Source organism: Struthio camelus, chromosome 7 (genome assembly GCF_040807025.1).
Source record: "Struthio camelus isolate bStrCam1 chromosome 7, bStrCam1.hap1, whole genome shotgun sequence".
Lineage (NCBI taxonomy): Eukaryota > Metazoa > Chordata > Aves > Struthioniformes > Struthionidae > Struthio > Struthio camelus.
This window is the reverse complement of record NC_090948.1, coordinates 17,230,290-17,249,493: the sequence shown is the minus strand read 5'-3', so window position 1 is coordinate 17,249,493 and position 19,204 is coordinate 17,230,290. Positions and strand designations below refer to the sequence as shown.

Sequence of the window (19,204 nt, the reverse complement as noted above, 5' to 3'; positions counted from 1 at the left end):
CTGCAAGACCAGCTTTGGAGCCAGGAGTTGGGACTAGTTCTTGCTAACTCACAGGTGTGTTAAAACCCTTGGGTGCTTCACCTTTGTATGAATCAGCATCTCTCTGGCTGCCGTTGTTTTCTACCAAGATTACTGGGTGCTGGGAGGGAAGGGATTGGCAGGCAATTGCAATTGGACTCACAAGGCCTTTACAGCTGGCACCTATGCAGACGCTCCAGATTTGGTGCCCAGGGACAGCACGTTTTTCGAGGTCTGATCTAAGCAGAATACCACAGGACGTGAAGTGCTGTAGAAATCTCTCTGCTAACTATTCACGTCGATGGGGCTGCAGCAATTACTAAATTTGGAGTCCTTTAAGCTGCAGCTGATTTTTTTTTTTTCAGAGTATGCACTTTGTGTGAACCCAGTAAATATTAAAGAGCAAATATAAAGGGATAATGGCCCAGACAGAGCTGAGATGATACTCTGTTTCTGGCAACTGTTTGTATTATCCATGGAACAGAATCTCAAAGGATGGAAGAGACTGCCACATTTTGGATATACATTTAATGGTGCTTGTAAAGGACTGATATCTTCAGGCAGTGAGTGGGCAGGAGGATGGGATCCCAGTAGCCAGCAGTGTCCTTTCATAGCTGTTCTCTTTATCACTACAGCTGGATGAGCCTCAGACAAGGATGAGGAAGAGACTAATAAATCAAACAAGGTCCTCTTCCCCTCTTGCCTAGTGCCTTTCCCCTGGAAGGCAGGGAAACATCCCACTTTTTTGGGAGGGAGGGTCCCCACACTCTGGCTGGGGAGGAGATAGCAGACCCCTTGGTGGCAGGTCACCCCTGAAGGCAAGGAGAAGAGAGCCACGAGCAGCTCTGCAGGCCCCACGCTGCCCCTCCCCTGCAACTGGGTTCAGAGATGGAAATAGGTCCTGCGTAGCCTCACCGTCCTCTGCTGCATCCCTCCTTCAGTGCCCAGCCCCTGCCTCTGAGCCGGCGCGGGTCCGCGTCCTCGGCAGGGACAGCCATGCGGCCGCAAGTCCCGGTTCCCCTGGACGTTGGCAGAGCTGGACCTCTAAGGGAACCCCACTGAGGTGGGCTGGTGACACTGGGGCTGCCAGGGGGCTTGGCCCCTGGGGCCTGTGGGTGAGCATGGCTGAGTCACACCATTCCTGAAAGCCCAGCATTTAAATGGGATCCTCAGAGCCGTTTCTCATTCTCTGTAACATAATCCACTTGGCTGTTTATTCCCAGTACAACTGCTGGAATCAACATTGTCAGCTTTTCCCCTGACAACTTGCTTACTTTCCACTAAACAAACTTCCCTCGAGAAGAGAAGCTGCTCTCCCCTATCCTCCTTCCCTCGCTGCTTCAAAAGTTCTCAGGCATTGCTCACATTTTTTACAGAACCTGCAGAGCAGAGGTGCTACCTGGTTATCAGCTCAGCTCTTAGCCTTTCCAAGTGTGTTTACAGGATAGTTCAGAAGGTTTTAGCTCTAACTCTCCTGGAGGGAGAGAGCAATTTCACTGTAATATTACCCAAAGAACTATTTTAATGTCCTTTAAATCCCTCTGAATGTGGGCAGAACAACTTCATAATTGTTATGAAGTTTAATCTTTTATTTCATAGACATAGTCTGAGAACATGGACTCTAGACAGCTAAGCATAATATTTAACTGGAACTCTACTAACTTGTGTAAATATTTCCCTTCTCTGTGATGGATCTGGTGTTTGGGGTGGGCAGAGGGGGTTGTACATCTGTTGTAGAAGGGCATTCCTTACCTTCAAAATTCAATCAGCCAGAGTTTGCTTGAGGACTTTTTGTTCTGCACAGTGGTTTTATACAGTGCTGCAGGGAGTCCCCAGGTCAGCAGCAAGGTCCAGGAAGTGAGGTTCAGGAGCAAGGATCCAGACCTGGCTTGAGGAGGGGTATTGAAGGGTATCCCTGAGTTTGCAGGGCTGGAATATCGGGGATCCCTGCAAACAAGGTTTCTTCCCTGGAGTTTTGTATCCAGGAGTCACTTCGTCCCATGCGGCAGATGAACCTCAAAACTCAATGACCAACCCAGACTGAGAGAGTACTCAACCCAAGCCTCTGTATAAGAGGCATTCCTGCTATTGCTTGTTTCTGTGGCACTTTATACCAAAGAACTGTAAATGGAGTATCTTGCCCAAAGCCATGTGACCACAAAGGTGCTTTATAATGGCACAGCTACTCTACCATGGGCTGGGAGTAAGAATAGCACCATGAGGCATCTTTATGCCAGTGCTACTACCTCTGCCGCTGTGGTGATTTGTGTAAAAAGTCACCTTCTCTTTCTCCTCCTCCCAAATGATTTAGTTATATGAGCAACTTGAAACACTGCAGACCAGGCCTCCGAGGCTCTCTGCCAGAGTGGGCCTGTGATATTGGCCTCAGACTTCCATGCCGTATCCTCACATCTTTAGGAATGAAAGGTCTCAGAGTGCAGCTCTGCAGTCCCTGAGGCATCGTGGCAGCCGTAGGTTCCTGGCTACGTCCCTGTGTAAATCAGGGGCTTTCTCAAATATATTCACTAATTGTGAGTTGTAGTTCCCAGAATGCTCCTTATCTCTGTGATCAGGCAGGGCTGTGTTTTTGCACTGGGATTTGAGCTGCTCCCAGCAGCAGGTACCTCCAAGGTAAGAGGGTGTCTTAAAATGAAATGTGTTTTTTGTGCTAAGACACAATTGAGACTGAGTGAAACCAGGCAGTCTTTCTGGCTCTTGTTCCTCCAGGAACATATGTTAGACTCTGGCTTAGGCCACTTCAATTTCTTTAGACAAGCGTGAGCTTTCCTCTGCTCCTGTCTGCAGGCTTTCTCTTGCATCTTGCATTTGTTTTTTGTACGTGATCTTTCCAGGCTTGCTGAGTCTGCCTCACTGAGATGAGTGATAGTCTTTGATCTGTGGCAGTATTATTTAAATGCTGTAAAACATTTTGGGGCTTATTAATCTTTGCTGCTTCCCCTTGCTGCTCAGAGCTGGGTGTCTTGTTTCACAGATCAGCATCTCCTGTGCTCTTGGGGGAGGCAGTGGTAGAGCAGGGAAGTGCCCAGACTTCTTTGCTCTCCTCTGTGACCTGGCTGTCTGAGCCCAGCCCACGTAGGAGATATGTGAGGAGGATGAGTCTTTTCATAGAAACAGTTCCCTGCTCGTTTCTAGTCAAATAAGTGGAGCAAGTTGTGATCCTTTTACAGCCTGTATCTGTAGGAATAAAAGGTGCAATAACCAGAGTAGGCTCCCTTCCTTTGCAACCCTCAAGAGAAATGACCTGGTCCCAGTAAGATAATTTTGGAGCCCTAGGTTTGTGGAGTGCACGGTGTTGAGCTGTCAGTGTGCGTGACATGAAGAACTGCCCTGGGACAGGGGAGATGTGGTGTGTACGCAGGTATTAGGGAGCGAGCTTGCGGGGAGCAGAGTAGTAACAGGCAGAGCTTTGACAGATTAAGTCTGAAACCCTCCCTCTGTAGTGCCAGTTTGTGCTGGGCTTACATATTGTGTTTGTGCTTTGAAAGACTGGATACATGCTGATTTCTGCACTAAGTAAAGCCAGTTAAGCCTAATAGAAGAGGGAATTACTCAGAAAGTCAATAGACATATGTGAGAAATGGTCCCTTTCTGCATTTGTGTGAAGTGTTAAGTGTAACTGAGCTTCCCAAGATACAACGATGAACCCTAAATAGTGCATTTGCATTCAGAAGTTCCCATCCTAAGGAAGCCAAATACTGCCGCGCTTTTCATTCTCACTGGACTGAACGGGGGAAAAATGCCTCCTCTTTCTGCTCTACCTTCTGCGCTGAAGCTGCAATGCAGATTACTTCACTGGATCAAAAGCCTGTCCTACATATTTGCATTGAAAAAACAGTGAGGCAATGCAGTGTACGTGGTGAGAGCACCCCCAGCCTGTCATGTTGTGTGACACAGCCTCTAGAATCAGGAATCAAGGAACAAAACTCTCCCCATGGGGTAAGTAGGGCACCCCTGAAGGACCCCATGAGGTCCCACGCTGCTCAGAGCCTTCATAGAGAGCTGTAACATCTTCCTAGCTCCACCAAGGGACGCCTGGTGGGGTAACAACAGATGGAGGCTGAGAGGAACAGAGATCAAAGTTGCAGGAGAAGAGTGCGTTTCATTGCTTGTGTCTGAAATCGCAATCAGGTGTTTTACATTGGCATCTCATTAGTCCTGTTAAGGTTGTTATCTAACTTTGAGGCTGCTATAACAGTGTCTGTGACTCCTATGCGAAGCTTTGCTTGGAAGAGGCTGCTTTTGAAGATGTTATCAGCCAGGCAGAAACCCTCTTTGGCTGAGGTGAGCAATAGGAGTGTGTATGATGGTTGTGACAGACGGAATATACCTGCTTGTCCCCAGCAGTGATGTGAATGAGGCCTGGGCTGTGTGGTGGTGGCGGCACTTGCGAGAGGATGCAGTGGTGAGCAGAGCTGAGGGCTCATGAGCAGCAGCACATGTGGGGCCACCATATTGGAAATGTGCCACCGTATTGGAAATGGCCCAGAGTGGGGATGAGGGTAGCATGTTTGTGTAAAGACCTCTGCAAATGAAAAGCTGGCTTGCAAAAATATGTTTTTCTCTTCTCCCCCAAAGGCAGTGAGAGCCACAGTTGCTCTCGCTCCTTGGCAGGGAATCACACAGCTCAGGTCGAGCACCTGTGACATTTGTGTTTCCTGTACTTGTGAACCTCCCCCAGTGACCGGCAGTTTTGTGATTCCTGCCGAATGCAGTTGTTTTGGGAGATGGTGGTCCTGGAACAGCATGTGTCCGCAGGACCCATCCTGCGGGGGCTGGGAGGGAGACCTTGATTCAGATGCTGCCTGTGGTGGGGTCGGTTGCAGAGAGTCGAGTGCAAGGCTGGGGGTGCTTTTGTTGCCTATATTGCTGACAGAAAGGTTGCTTTGCTCGTTTTTGCTGGAGTTTTCCCCAGATACGTGATTTTATCCCCAGTTATAAGTAACCTATAGGGAGGCTATTCTGGAGGGTTTGGGGGGGGTTCACTGGCTTGTGATGCTGAACAGTGTTTGGGACAGGACCTGGAAAGGTCTCTGGCCCTAGTTGCAGGGGTAAGTGCTGCTTTCCTGCTCTTTTGGCATCTTATTTGGGATCAACAACCTAAACAGAACGCGGTCTGCATTGCAGAACTACATGTAGTAGCAGTTTTAATGGGTGCTGCAGGAGGGTGGTCTGTGCTGTGCTTGCTCATTTTTTATGGAAAGTATTTTCTGACGTTTTTGTAGCAAGTCCATTACAGACTTTTGGATCACGATCATCGCTTTTCTTTCTACTGCAAACCATTTCATTATACACGTTATTCACTGCATCGTACAGAATAGATCTGAAAAGGACCTCAAGAGGGCATCTTCTAGCCTTTTCCATGACAAATCAGCTATACCTGTACTCCTCTAGGAGAAAGGTATATAAGGAGAGGTAGTATCTTTTATTTGATGAGCTGATACATTTGGAGAAACATACCAGCTTTGGGGGGCAAAAGCCCTTCTTCAGGTTTGAAATGGGAAAAGCAGCATCCAAAACTAAATATACATTGCAAATATTTTCCCAGAGTTTATTTCCTTGATTAGCACAATTGAGCTACTGGTGGAGAAGTAGGGAAACGTTAGCAAGGGGAAATGTTAGCAAGAGGAAGACAACAATGCTATTTTCTGGGAGCAAGGGACTGGAAAAATTGTATGTCCTAGAAGCAGTATCTGTATTGTCCCCACAGCTCTTAATGTCCCAAAGAGCTGCAGAGTCCATTTCCCTCTTGAAGATGGTTTGTGGTTTCCTCTTGAGACACCAGGCTCAGATCTGAGGGGCTGGTGCTGGGAGGAGTACACTGCAGAAATCACTCTCCTGTAACTGAGTATTTTTGTCCTTTCATCTGTTGTTTATATGAGCTCATTCTGAAGCAAATTGGGTGTTTTTGCCACATAGCTTTCTGAGGGCATTTGGCGTGTGGCTGAAATACATGGTATACGCATATGATATACGCATATGTAAAACCACCATTAACTGACCCGTAAAAGATGTGGCTTTATCCTTGCTCTTAAAACCTCTGGTGACAGAGAGCCTGTACCCTTCCTTGGCAATCAAGTCTAGGATGTAACTAATGCTACAGAGTTGGGTTTTTAAACATTTTCTGCTTCAATTTAAGCCTATTGCAGCATGTCCTATCCCTGTAGACAAGGAGAGCGGTTTACAGTACTCCTTTCCACTGTGCAGAAATCTTACATATTTGAGGCCTGTTATCACGTTTCCCCTAAGACTTTTGTTCTCTACGCTGAACAACTGCATTTTTTTTTTGCTCTTTCCTCATGGCCATGTTATTTTCAAGTTGAATGACACATGCATGGTTGATTCTGCCTCTTGAGATCCTTTTCAGCCCTTTGAAAATTTTCTTGTGGTTCTGTGTTTTGTTGATGTCCCCTGGGCTCTTTCCACTTGGTCTGTGCTGCCTTTTTTTTTTTTTTTTTTTTAAAATAAGTTTGTTCCCTTGAAACAAGCCCAGTACTGTAGTTGAGACCTTTCTTTACTAAGCAGAGCAGCAGGATTATTTCACTTATCTTGTGCGTGACACTCTGGTCTATATGCCCCCAATATAATCATGGATTTTATTGGTAAAACATTGCTTGTTCATGTCTGTGTTTTTGTGTACAGTTTTCCAACCAGCTGTGCATTTGCGTATGGAATTTCATCTAGACTCTGTTTTCCTAATTTGCTAATTGAAATGTTATATGAAACTAAAGTTAAAGCCTTGCTAAAATAAAGGTATACAACATCTGTTGCCTCTATCTCATAAATAAGACTCTCTTGCTGTGTCAAAGAGAAAGCAGGTTGGCTTCACGTGGCATGACTGTTATTTCCAGCCCTTACTTATAGATGGGTAGTTTGGCAACTTGTTTCAAAATTTTCCCAGGAAATGCAGTTGTGGGGAATTGGCCTTCAATTTCCTTGATTATTATTACTTTTAAACTTGTTAAAGATAGCGCTCTTTTCTAGTCTTCTGAAATCTCATTTGTCTCCTACAAATTCTCAGAGCTGCTGAGGGTCCCCAGGCCATTTGAAATCATCAAAATTATTTAAATAATCTTCATGCTGCTCATACACTGTTACAGCTTACAGTTTTATGCTGCTGCTTGTAATTGCACTAACTTTGTGATCATAGTTAACCTTTTTTGTGAAGACTGAACCAACAAAAGCATTCAACATTTCAGCTCTGTCTCTGTGTGCAATTCTGCAAGTTGCTGGCTATTGTGAAATATCATTCTTGTGTCCCAATTTATACCTCTTTGCTTCTTGAGACAGCTGCAAGCCAACCCCCAGGGATCACCCGCCTTCTCTTACCCCAATTAGTAGTTTTACAACTCATTGTGTGCTGACGGCACATGTGAGTGTGAGAGAGGTCATGAAGGTGAATCTCTTTTTCAGGTGACGCTTTAGTCTCTTAAGCAGCACTTTGGCTTTCTCATTATCTGATTTGGCTATTTCTTTTGTAACCATAGGGAACACGGCGGCTTTTATATATTCAGTGTTTATTAAATTTAACTAGCCTCATAAGAAAATATTTTATAAATTGTGTATTTTAAGATTACCAATTAGACTTATATTATAATATGTAATGTCATTACCAGAACCAGCTAGTTCTGGGTGCTGTGTAAAGAATAAAGAAAACGCGTAAACCTAACAGAAAACAGATTTCGGCATAAGGGGGGAGGGCTGACACACACTCACAGCTTTGGAGGGGCTTGTGGCGTGTTCAGTGGCAAATAACAATCTATTAACCTTTTCTCGCTGCTCAGGAGGTGATGAACTCTTTGGTCTGTCTCTTCCCACTGATGCAGTTATCAAATGTCTCCTTGTGACTGCTGCTGTGAGCAGCTCCTTTTGAACGCTTGGTTCTCTCGCTTTGCCCCTTATGCTGTTCCTTTGTACTCGTCCATGAGCAGCTTGATGCACTTTCCACTTTTCTTTCTTGCGTGGCAAGTCATTGCGGAGTTGGCAGTTTAGCCACGTGAGTTCCTTATCGCGCCTCTATGTTGGGAATTTGCATTTGTTCCCTTGTTGCTCTGTTGTTACAAAATACCGTCTCTCCTGAACTCTCATTTCATTTTTTCGTGAAATCTTACTTGCCAGTCCTCCAAGTTTACTGAAGTTTCTGTTCTTAAAATGCACAGCTTTTATTCGGCTGGAAAAAAAAATTTTTTTTAATGAATAAAATTTATTCCGCTGAGCGTGAACCCTCCTCCTCAGACTCCTTATTGCCCATGTTGCTTTCCACCGTCTTTTTTTTTTTTTTTGCCATTTTTTCCTGTTGATCAGAATCAAAGCTGGAGGAGCCTCCTCTCCATTTCTGTTCTGTCTCTTCTTTCACAATTTTTTCTTGGTGCATTCCAGGAACTTGATGCAAGACTGTCTGATGTCTTCCTTTCCCAGCAAATGTGTGGGCAGTTAAAGGTCCCTAATTACCAGCAAGTTCTATATTTCACATGCTCCCAATAAGCCTTGTGCTTCTGATCTCCCTGAATTTGTAGTCTAAGGCAGACCCCCGGCATGACGACGTCTGCGTTCCTTCCACCCTTATGTTACACAGAGGTTTTCATACCTGCCCTTTGTACTACTGAATTTCGCCTTCAGTGTTTTACGCTGGGTCCCAGGATCACCCAGACCTTCTTGTATGATGTTCTCATCCTCTGCTGTGTTGATAATACTTTTCCATTTTATCATCAGCCTTGTGCCTTGCTTTGGTATCAACAATTACAGCTCATTTTGCCTCCCTGGCAGATTAGAAAACCCCTTCCCCCCATGCTAGACTAATGCCTTCATGCAGCAGCTGAGTCATTTCTATGTGTGTGTGTATACATATATATATATAAAATATATATATATATCCCCCCTGCTTTCATAAGCTGAATAAATTTGGCTCCTCCAACTTGAGCTTCACTCTGTAAAACTCTTTCTGTAGCTCCCACTTTTTTTGTGGCCTTGCAAGGTGGACTTTTCCATCCTGCAGATATGAACTATATTGCTTTCCCATATGGATGGTATTTTGCATTTGGCTGAATTAAAGCATGCTTTTTTGGATTGTGGCCGTTTAGCCATACAAATCGGATCACAAGGTGAATGTAGTCTGTTTTGTTCGTTATTTACTAAGCTGTGTTTGCGCTATCTGCAAACTGCCTCTAAAGATTTTATGTAATTGCCTAAATGACTGATAAAAATACTGAACAGTGCTGGATCAGAAGACACCTATGCGTTTTGTCATGTCACCCACTTTTATCCATCTAGTCAAGTTCTTCGAGTTCATCTAATACAAGTTCTTAAATCAAGCTGCAACATCAGTTAGACAGCACTTGTTCCTGTACGACATATGTTGACTGGTAATTAGTTAAACAACATGAATATAATTAATTATCAGCTGCTTCTCATATTAGCTTTTAATTATTTTGTCTAGGTCTGCTGTCAGGGTGGCTGGCTGTAGTTTCAGGTCAGCTGGTCTAAACGCCGGCACAAGTTAGCACTCTCCTACCCTTCTAGGATTTCTCAGCATTCCAAGATTTATTAAAAATTAGCATCAGCAGGTCAGAGATCTCCTTAGCACACTCCTAGGTGCAAATTATCCAGGCTAGGTGACTTAACAGTGTTTATCTAAAGCAGATGTTATCTAACATCTCCCTCTGTTATTAATAAACTGTGAAATACATCATCATCTTGTGAAAAAGAGTTCATCACCACACTTTTTTCCTAAATACAGAGCATATATACTTTTATTTTTGTAATTACATTTGTGATTTTTACCATGACCACATAATAACGGGCCCGTATCTTTTCATAGTTCCTTCTTTCCTCTGTATTTAAATTTCCACTATTATCTTACCTTTGTAAGGTGTGAATTTTTCCCTCATGTTTTTAAATACCTTATCAATTTTCTACACTTTGTAATTTCCAGTTGGTTGCTATTTCTTTAGCTTTACAATTGTGATTTATATTGTTTTCCATTATTGCTTCCTATACCACTGAATTAGGATGGGTTTCCAGCCAAAATTCCCTTACTTCACGGTGGTAGAATATGCTGATTTCGGCCATCTAAAACACTTTCTTTTCCTCAAGAAACTTTAAAAATTCTTTTTGGATTCTTTTGTGTAATATTTTCTTCCCAATCAATTGCTTGTATAATTTTTCTCAGCCTGGGGAAACTGAAGCACCATGTGTATGTATTTCTGCCTGGCATTATGTTCTTTTGCCCAGCTTCTCACCCTTTTCTCAAATGCACATTTTGAGGAAAGGACTGCCTGTGTGGACAGGACAGGGAACTCTGTGGTGAGAGTTCACTAGGGTTTGTTTGTTTGTTTATTTTTTTAATCTGACCAAATAGTGTCATAGCAAAAATTGCACTGTAGTCAGAGGAGTGTCTAAATTCAGCACTCTGACCACCATCACAACACACTTTCTCCCTGTGAAAAATAACAGGAATAGTATTTACGTGCTGCTTGAAAGCTTGCAGCCGGGAGTTAGGGATGCGTTGCCTCCTCTGTGGCGTGCAGGATACATCTCTGATGACAGAGCCGTGCTTTGTGGCTGGGCTAATTCATGGATAAAACAAAAGAGAAGGGAGAGTTGCGGTTGGTGAGTCCAGCTTGGCGGGGAGCGGTGAGGATAATCTCCACGGCTGGACCTGGTTCCTGCCGGCACCGCGCTGCTCGGTAGGGGCACTGCCTGCTGGTGGGAACGCAGCTTGGTTCCCAAGATCGGTTCTCCTGTTGCTTGCTCTAACCCCTTTTCCATCTGTTAGTTCATTTATTATTTAAAGCTTTCTCTTGCTCTTCTCTTCGTTAGCTGGTTTCTGATGCTCCTGGCTGAGAGTGGCAGCCTTATAGAGAGCAAGAGGGCCATAGCAAGCACCTTCGTACACCTGCGCTGCCAGGATGCCTCGCGTTGTGGGCAGCAGCATGTGGTACACGTGGAGCAACTCATTAAATTCTTTAATGCCTTTTCTAAGGTCAAAATCCTGGAAACAAGAGGCTCTTGAGCCCCAGGTTTGGTCCTAGCTCTGCTCTTTCAGAGGCTTGAAGTGGATGCCCCACGGATGGGCATGCCATGGGGTGGGAGACAAGTGTGAGAGCTGGTAGAAATGCACACTTCTGCAGCTAAGAGTGATGTGGGGAAGAGTGGGGTTACAAGGTGTTCAAAGAAAACTTTGGATCTCTTTTTACTTCATTAAGTTTTATGTGGGGTCACTGTGCCAAGAGACACAATAATGACTTTCTTACGGAAGTGGAAAAACTGCATGAATTATTATGTAAATACATATTTTTCTCTGAAAAAGGTGGCAAAAGCAAATGTTTTGTAGGGGAAACTGCTTCAAATAAAATTCTATTAACTCATTAGGGGAACACTGGAAATGGGGCTGAGACTTGCAATTCTTTTTTTCTTCTCTTTGCTGGGGCACTCCAAGAATCAGATCACCTGGGGAAAGCATGTTTAAGAAATACCAGATGGTCTCTGCGATGCTCCAGCTGTGGACAATCACTCCCAGCCAGGCAATCTGCCTTACTGTCGAAACCCTCTAAAACTGTGCTGCCCATTTGTCATGCTTCTCCAATTGCAGCGCTCTGGATAGCTTCTTTTTTCCTTGTCTGGCTCTTCCTTTCCAGTTTTTATCACCCACCCCCTCCATGAGCTAATGTAGTAACATCCCTTCATTGGCTATAAATCCATTGAAGAGCCATATATAAAATATTACTTTGTTAGGGAAGGTTGGGAAACATCTGTTTTTTTTACCCATAAGAGTCAGTCTCTACTCGTCTCTCATGACGATGTGACTATTTATATATTTGTAAAGTAAAAAGAAAGAGAGAAAGATGGGAATCTTTGAAGCAATTTGAGTGGAGCCTCTAAATGGAGGAAACTGATTCAGCTCTGGGACTTTGTTTTTAGAGGCTAATAGGCCAAAAAAAAAAAAAAGGAGGAGGAGGGAGGGGGCATAACCCAATAGATTGCTTACCTCTTTGTCAAAGTAACAGTTGTACCAGCTGGAGAAGGTGCTGCTCTGGAAGCCTTTTGGCCTTGTGTAACTGATCCTAAGTGCTCCCTGGTACACACGTTCCCCCAGAAAAGCTGTGGATCTAAACCCAAATAGAAGAGGAACCTGGGAATAATGACATTCCCAAGGTTGGTAGTAGACTATGACGAGGGTACGTGCATGCATGGCAGCAAGGCTGCCAGTATTACTGGGTGCTGTACGTGTGGAGGCTTTGCATTTAGATGAGTGTGCCAAGGAGTGATCTCTGAGCCTATTGGTGCAGACGATCCTGCTCGGCACTAGTGCCTTGCAGAGCAGCCTGCCTGCGTGGGTGGGCATGGCACTTAACCTGCATCTCTTTGCCCCTGCAGGCTCAGGGTGCTGCTATTTGTGTGTATGTGTGCCTCAAAGGTAGCAGTGGTGCTGGAGCAGGACAGCAGGGTGCGTTCCCGGAGGAGCCAGCCAGCCTTAGGCATGTTGTGTTTGTGCTGTTGGTGTGAGGTTCAAAGTGACATGCTCTGTCAGCTGTGCTCAGGTTGCAAGGAGCAAGCAGGTTTGTGCGAGGAGGGTCTGAGTTGGGGAGTCCCGTGGAAGCCCTTCTCTCTGGCAGCAGCCTTGTCTGTCCAGCGTAACCTCCATGATACGCGACTGCTGCTCTACTCAGTGTGGCCAAAACCAAAGACCTTAGTTGCCCTCCTAGCTGAGGGAAGCCTGTGCCTTTCTGCAGAGCTGTGGTTGACAGCTCTGTCTTCCCTGTGGCCTCATAGCATGCTTTCCTTGCCCCCACCAGATAGCTGCTGTGCTGCTGCCCCATCCTGCTGCATGCAGGAGCTCAGGTTGTTCCAGTGGTCATCTATGTTCCTTGGCTTTTTCAGTGTTTCCTTTTTTGCTCTCTTATTCTCCCAGCTGTTGTGCTGTGACAGCCTTTCTTGCTAATTAGGTCTTGAGCCCCCTTTTCCTTGCTACGCCTGGTTTGTTCCCCCTTGCTGTCAAGCCTATGTTCCTCTCCCATGTTTCATCACATTTGCTCTACAGCTGAGTCTTGCTTCTGCCAGCGCTACTGACAGAAGCGAGTATCCCTGCTCCCTTGTCTTCCCACTGCTTCTCCAGTTCTGGTTCTGGTTCAGCACTCCCAAAGCCCTGCTGCCTCTCTAGTGCACCCACGTCCAGCTCGTGCCAGCTCCCTTGTAACGCTGCGCGCAAGTGACATACAAGATTATTTAAAAATGAAAAGATATTAAATAGACATCATTGCTGTACTTCCTACTGTATCTTTGTCCTGCCTGTGCCAATTATCTTGTGTTTATGCTGGTCCTTTGACATGAAAATCTACTGGTTAGCCTTTGTGAGCTCCTGAGGTAGCAAGTCCTGTACAGCTAGCTCTGAATTTGGAATTGGTGTTTGATCGTTTTAGAGGTGAGCACAGGTTCACAATGTCTTTTGATACCAGATCAAAGAGTATAGTTTAAATTGGTGAGGTGGAGACTCTCTTCTGGAAGTGGCAATGAAAAAGGAGTTGGAGAGCTTGCAAATAGCCAGGTGAATGTGAGCACAATGCAAAGCAATACCTGGGAGGACAGGTCACTTTTCTCCCCGTACAAGACTGGAGCCCCATAAGAATCAATGAGAAGCTTGAATGTTGGAAATGGTATTTGTGAGATGGTATTGGGCACCATGTCCAGTGTTCTTGTCCATTTTCTAGAAGAAAAAATGATGTCACGTTGAAAAAGATTCATAAAAGAGCTATAAATGTGACCAAATTCTGGAAAACATAAAGCTATAGAGAGGATTTTAGTAAGATTGATCTACTTAGTTTGTCCAAGGGAAAATTAAAAAGTAACTTGATCATAGTCTGCAAGTACCAGTATGGGAGAAAAGAGAGTTCAGAGCAAATAGCTCTAAATGCTATTAAAGAAAGACACAAAAAGAACTATGATTTAAAGCTTAATGCAAGACAACCTTGGGCTAATAATGCGCAGATTTATAATGCTGGGAATAAATGTTGGCACATTCTGCTTAGGTATGAGGTGGATTAGCCATCAGTGTCAGCCTTAAATCAAGACTCTTGCTGAAACTGTTTTGAACAGAAGTTATGGATTTCATGTACTAATTATTAGGTTAGGTCCTCTAACCCATATCAAGCAGGAAGCAGGACTGCATTACATTAATAGGCCTTTATATCATTATAATCTGAATAAATGTGTAACATGAATATTACCCTTGCTAGAGAAGAGATGATCACAGAAACCATTTGCTCCCTGAAACCAAAGTGAATTAGTTACCCTTTCCTACTAAGCTGGCCAAATAGCTTTGCTCACAACAAAATGAAAAGCCTGAGCTTGGACTACGGGCACTGGGTTTGTCTTGATTAAGACAGGAACTGAATTTAGCTCCTGCCTAGGCTAAATCCCAGCTGGCCTTGGTGCCTTGTGCATGGGTACGAGAAGAAAGGTCAAGTTTACATCAGGCTTTGTGGGCCAGATTTGGCTGAATTTAGGCAAGCTTAGCTGCTTATCCTTGCAATAACAAACCTGAGAGAGGAGTTATGTTCTGACTAGGACAGCGGGGTAGGCTTCTCTCTCTGCCATCAAATCCTTTCCTGCAGCAAGATCCAGAGACTGACCAACTGAAATGCAAGAATTTCCCCAGGAGAGGCCTATGTTTGATACGGTAGTCTTGTTTTCCTGCTTTATTTTAAAGTCTATTTGTTCCCTAGAAGAAGATTTAGCAGATATTTCATTGAATAAATGTAGCAGAGCTACTTCTGAACTTTGGTGTCCAAAAGTTCATTTATGATCTTACTAGATATAAATTCCCAGATCTAGGGTTTTGAGGCAGAAATAGTCTTCATTTGATAGAATACTACAAATTCAAGTTCTAGAAATTATCCTCTTGAGCCATCTCCGTGGTGTCTGGCACCAAGACAAGTCATTAGTCAATCCTGAAATAGTCATCAAGCAGAGAAACAGCTTATTTTATATACTGTTTCTTAGAGAGTTAAATATTTCCACATATTCGAGCTCTGATTGGAGTCTTGAATTCTTTCCAAATGTTCAACCTGTAAAGATATTTGAGAACCCCAGGACTTAGACTCTTTCCAAAAAATGATAGATTTCACTTGAATTTTCACAAATGGAAAACCACAACTCCCCATAGCTGCAGAGAAGCAGCTGTCATACCAGGTATGGAGTATGAGAAAACACTTTCTAAAAGCTTCAGGGACTTCCCATTATCTGGAAGTTTTTAGCGCTCTTAAAATTTGCGAAGAAAATAACTTTTTTTCAGGCACAGAGTTGCTTCAGATAATCGGCTGCACCTGTTTGGAAGCAGCCCTTTACGTTGTTCCCTTATACAGATCGTTGCACGTGTTTTCATTACTTTTCCTGGAAACCCAAGTGTCAACAAATCAGAAACCTGTGTTGCAATGTTGTGCAAAATAACTAATTGGTATTTTTCTGAAGCATTTTTCCACTTAAAAAGTCTGTTGTCTGGACCAACTAAATCTACTTCAGAGTTTCAAAGCTGAAATCCTTGGTTGTCAGGATCCAGGAAAAAAACTATTGAAGAAATTAACAGCTCTGACTCAAAGCAGTTTAAAAAAAAAAAAAAAAAAGTAGGTTTCCAATTCAGAAATTGGGATGTACTTAGAGAATGGCAAAGGGTTAATTTGTGATCAGATTCAGTGCAGACATGAGATGAGAATTTGGGAAATAGGGGGTTAAATTGTGATGATGTAAGTCATTTTTCTACATTTAAAATACTAGTGCTAGGGTAATTCTGATGTTGGGGCTTCTGCTTTTATTGGCTGATAGCTTGCCAAAACATGTGTGTGTTTTCTGAATTGGTAAATGATTCCTATTTATAGGACAGGTGTCTTCTGATGTCCTGAGTTCAGTCTGTTCTGTAATCCCAGATCCTGTTTCTGATCTATATTTAATAATGTGTGACAGAAAAAGATAGGAACCTTACAGACCAAATTGGGCTAGGAATGTTTTGAATTTAGCTCTGCCCAGCAAAGAGAGATCCGCTTGTTACGCACAGTATCTTTATGTAGGGGACTCGGACTTTTAAAAAGCGTTTTTGAACTTGACTTTTCTTTCTGAAACACGATGTCTTTTGGCTCATTTCCATGCAGCCCAAACTCTGCTGAGCATGCTAGCATCCTTCCCTTGCACTGACTTGGGAGGAAAAACACTTTCCACGTTATTTTTCCTACAGCTTTTCTAATGTAGAAACGGAGCTTTTTTTCTGTAATTGGAGAGTACGTTTTGTGAACATCAATAGCGTGTGGTCTAAGAGGCTAACTAGGAGTTTTGCGCATGGGAGGAAAGCAAACTTCCATAGATGCGTAGTGAAAGAGCTAAATGCCTGGGGACTGCCCTCGAGAGCAGGAGCTGGCTGGTGCAGAGGGGCAGACCTGCGCCAGGAGGCAGGAGTGGAGCTGAGCCAGACGCCACTGCAGCTAGGCCTCCACACAGATAAACCCTTGTGTTTCCACCCGCGTCTAAATTAAACGGTGCTTTACAGCTATTGGTTTGGGCTATGTAGTCTCATCGAACAAAAGGTCAGATTAGTTAATGTTGGTTAGGAGACCACTAAATGTCTATTTCCTGTTGCTTTGTGAGCTGGTGGTAGAAATGAAGATAGATGCAGCGGAACAAAAAAAAAGCCCCTCGACTCGAATGTGGAGCCAGTAGAGACGTTTGAGGGAGAAGCAAAAATATGGTCAAGGTTGTCTTTTAAATGCTTTGGAGTTTGGAGCTCAAAAGAGGCACAGGTTATTGAAATGCATAATTTAAGGGAAGAGGTGGAGCTGTGACAGCTTTCATGTCACCTAAGAACGCAACTCTGCTTTAAAGGCATGTGGATGAAGATGATCAGGCAGTCACAGATTAATTTAGCCCAGAGAAGGCAGAGACGTAAGGCAAGCTGATTCATTATGGTTGTCAGAGGGTGTGCATGGTAGAGCATTATCGCTGTACAAGGGAATTTAAGTTGGGTGTAAGAACAGAGAAAGCCAAATGAGAGAAGGAACAGCCCATTTTAAATATGTGACATTAAATGGACTCGACATTTACTAACTAATATCTGAAATGGCAGGTGAAATGGGAAACTCATGAGGACAGAGGAGTGATACTGAACATCCTGGATTGTGTGGTAACATGGGCCTCTTTCAAAAATCACAAGCATTAATGTTGTCTAATGAAGAACAAACACAGGAGTTAGGAACGCAGACCTCGACTGCAGAAGGGAGTTACATTTTTGGAAAGCATCAACTCTAATACAGACATAAAGGTCAGAAAGGTCAGTCCTTGCTGTACGTTAAGGGCAGGCTTTGGGTTTCTCCAGGCAAGCCTGCCAACTTGTGGTGGCTGAGCCTGAAGTCAGGTGTGGGTCTCTGCAGTCCTGACACTGGCTGCCAACCTAGGGACAGGGCAGAGGGAGGAAAGAGCGCTCGCCCTTCCCTTCCCAACTCCTAAACCTCCATGCCAACTGACATGGTAGTCGTGTGGTGAGAAAGGGAGAGAAGCTGCTTCCTCTGCACTTGGCAGCTGCAAGTAACTGGGAATAACTCCATGGCTCTTGTTCCTCTCTGCAAGGACAGGAGAGTAGTCCGGAAGCAGCACAAGTTTTGCATTCACCCTCCTGCTGTGCTGGCACAGGGTTTGTCCCCAAGGACAAATGCTGGCTTGTTCCTCAGGAAAAGTGGGGAGAGGGACTTGGTTTGCATGCCTGTCTTCCAGCTCTGATGCCATGGGCTTCCTCTGCTCCTGAGACTTCCTGGGCTATCTGTTCTTAACAGGGCCATCTGTCCAGGTTTCTCAAGACGTGTCCTCTTGTCTGTGTTTTGTCCAGACAGATTTGTGAGGATTTTCAAGTGTCTGTTGGGCTAGCAAGCTGCGTGTTTTGCGTGTACAGAAACACTGACTGGACTGCCATACGTCTGGAAACCCCAGATGTGTCCACATATGCAGGAATCCTGACTGGCTGCCAAATGTCTGGAAATGTAAGATATGCCCACATGCATAGGAGCTTTGACTAAGCTGTTGCTTGTCCCAAAATTTCAAATACCTCCTTGTGTGCCTCCACTCTGGGGAGCCTTGCATGGACCAACTGCGCATGCAGTACACAACTGCTGTTAGTGTGCTTGCAGGAAATGCAAGATCTTGAAGAGTTGGTCTACATGTGTCTAGCAAGCCTAGCACATCCCAAAGGGGATTAGGCTTGTTGCAGATGCACAGACTGCTCTGTACAAGCATGTGTACTTTGGAAATCCAAGTCAGACTATGCTAGTCCTTTGTATTCCCTTCTCAAATGTGGCTATTTTCCATGAGGACCAGTAGGAAGGCCCTCTAGTGTTATAGCCTTGCTTTGATGAGGCAAGATCTTGTACGTATCCTTTGCCTAAAACAGCTTTTTCTACCTGTGCATTGTGCTTCTTTACTGGCCTCCTCAGTCCTCTCTCTGTCCACATCGTCACAGGGATCTGTGTGCTCCCATTCCTCTTTGCAGGAGAGAAGAGCAGAGGATGCAGGGTGACTCTTAACAGGAGGCATGACTGATATGTTGCTCGTGTGTTTGTGTTGTGGTCCATCCATATCCCTTAGATATGGGCAAATTCAGTGCAGATTTCCTCTGTGGCACTTCTCACACTCCCTATTTACAGGGGCACAATATTTGGTCTTCTCTCTTGAGGCAAACTTGTTTTCCCTTAGCTGCAGTTGATGTATGTGCAATCGGTGGCGGGTGTCCCCTGCTGTCCCTGGCTGCCCTGAGCACTGCCAGCACACAAGCAGTCTAATTCCTTAATCTCCTGTTCTGGGGCAACTGAACTCCTGGGATAGTCCCTTCTTCTGGAAAACAAATTTGTTTTGACACTAGCCCTCATACACATGCTCCCTCTAGTGAATTCCAGGGTTAAAAAAATCGTGTACGTTTTTTGTAAGAGCTGCCTTGCTTGTCATTTAATGATTTCACCTCTGAACTGGGACCCTGCTGCTTCACTGGCTGCCTTGACAATATCTAATTTATCTTTACTTCTTTTATTTAGCTTTTCTTACATTTCTTGCACATTCTGTAGATTCTCCTGCATTCCAAGTGTCTTATATTTTCGTGCCTCCTTTTATCTCTCTATTCATCTGTTCCAATATAGACAACAGAAAT

The 19,204-nt window shown here is 44.3% G+C and overlaps 1 protein-coding gene across 5 annotated transcripts in view; it reads left to right on the top strand.

Moving 5' to 3' along the window:
- The window catches only part of HPSE2 (heparanase 2 (inactive)), a 130,985-nt gene that overhangs the window by 16,810 nt on the left and 94,971 nt on the right, over positions 1–19,204 (top strand). The window lies entirely within an intron of this gene.